Source organism: Magnolia sinica, chromosome 5 (genome assembly GCF_029962835.1).
Source record: "Magnolia sinica isolate HGM2019 chromosome 5, MsV1, whole genome shotgun sequence".
Lineage (NCBI taxonomy): Eukaryota > Viridiplantae > Streptophyta > Magnoliopsida > Magnoliales > Magnoliaceae > Magnolia > Magnolia sinica.
This window is the reverse complement of record NC_080577.1, coordinates 69,809,812-69,811,571: the sequence shown is the minus strand read 5'-3', so window position 1 is coordinate 69,811,571 and position 1,760 is coordinate 69,809,812.

The window sequence follows — 1,760 nt, the reverse complement described above, 5'->3', positions numbered from 1 at the left end:
GGTGCCATACATGGTTGATATTCATGCCTTTGGGCTCTTGTCTGGAGTTGATTTAATAACTTTTTAAAAGATAATGTGCTTCCTACATTATTATATCAATGTAAATTCATTACAAAGCATACTGACATAGGATGGTCTTGGTGGTGTGGGCTGCTTTTCACCTATTTTGCATCTTCTATTTCTCTTGATTTGGTTATGTTAGGTCACTCTTTTCTAATCTTGCTGGCTAGAAGATAGTCTCTTCTTTGCTTGGTTGAGCTATCAGTGCTAGCAACAAAGAGGTTCATTTGTTTTTACTGGATTTCATGATTCTGTTCATCATCCACATGATTTGGTGATTTTGCTGTTGTGGTACAATGCAGTTAATAGAGAAGGTGAAACTCGTATGGCAGAAAGCATCAGCAAGTCTATTTTTATGCAAACAAGCATATGGTTTGAGTGGAGATTAAACACATGCCTAAGGCTTTCTAATCAAGATTGGTTTCTAGAAATTCCTTACGGGGTCTAGGCATTGAATTTTTATTGGGTTTTTCCGGTTGTGTTTACAGATCTTGAGACTAACCAGTGCCTTGAAAGGAATGGTGGCTGTTGGCAGAACTAGAAATTGAATATTTCTGCTTGCAAGGTATTGTGAATGAGATTATGTTAAATGCATCTTGTGAATGATACATGTTAAGATAGTTTTCATGTGGTAACACAACCAAAATCATGAATTTGGAACAGACAGGGTTTTGGTTTAGGAACAGCTTAGAGCTGGTGATTCTGTTCTATTTATAAGGTAATTATTTGCTAGTATAGTTGGACTACCACATGCTTTCTGCTTTGCTTTCTGCTTTTTATGGAAGCTGCATTCTGCCCTTGTCCCGAAGTATTATGAATTGGATGGATGGCCACAGATTCTTTCTGGAAATGCCACCATGACTGATTCTCAGTGGTACTTTCTTGGATTGTGTTAGTTGATGCTAGTTATATATGGTGGAAATGGCTTCTGAAATATCTAAAAAGACTGGCCTCATATGTATGGTGTTGGCCTTAATGAAAGCTATAGTAGCTCAGTCCTGAGTGTCTCTCTTTTGAGCAAATTTCCTTTCACCTAGCAGGCACTTCCAAGTATTTGCACTAGCCTAAAAGTGTCTTACTACTTTCACCATGCCATTTGATTCATTAGCTGGTTAAGGATCTCTTCAAACAAGTTCAAGTTGCCACCGTTTGTCTTACTACTTTTCACCATTCGATATCATAAAAAAGTCATTTTGATTCTTGTTTCTTTCTTATTGCAATGCTTTAGATAGGAACCATCTTTCTGTGGTCTTGTTTCTTGTTTCTTGCTTATTGCAATGCTTTAGATAGGAACCATCTATCTATGGTCTTGTTTCTTGTTTCTTGCTTATTGCAATGCTTTAGATTTTGATGTCCGCTACGTGCTTTTTTAGAACATCATCCCTAAAAAAAATTATGTTAATGCAACTTTGTGCAATCTATTAAAATTTTATAAGTTTTGGAATTGATTTGGCATGAAAAGGCGACAAATTATACATTTGCTGAAGATCAAGATCACATAATTCCTCTACAGAGTTCATAGATGTGGAATTAGGACCATTTGATGCTTTTCATTCAACTGTCAGTTAAATGTCTGCAAATCTGGACAGCTAGGTAATCTAGTCCATGTAAATTTTTAGGGTCACAATTTGAATGGTTCTCTTATCTTTTTTATTTATATTTTTAAAATATTATTTACATGTAATTACTAGGACTACTTG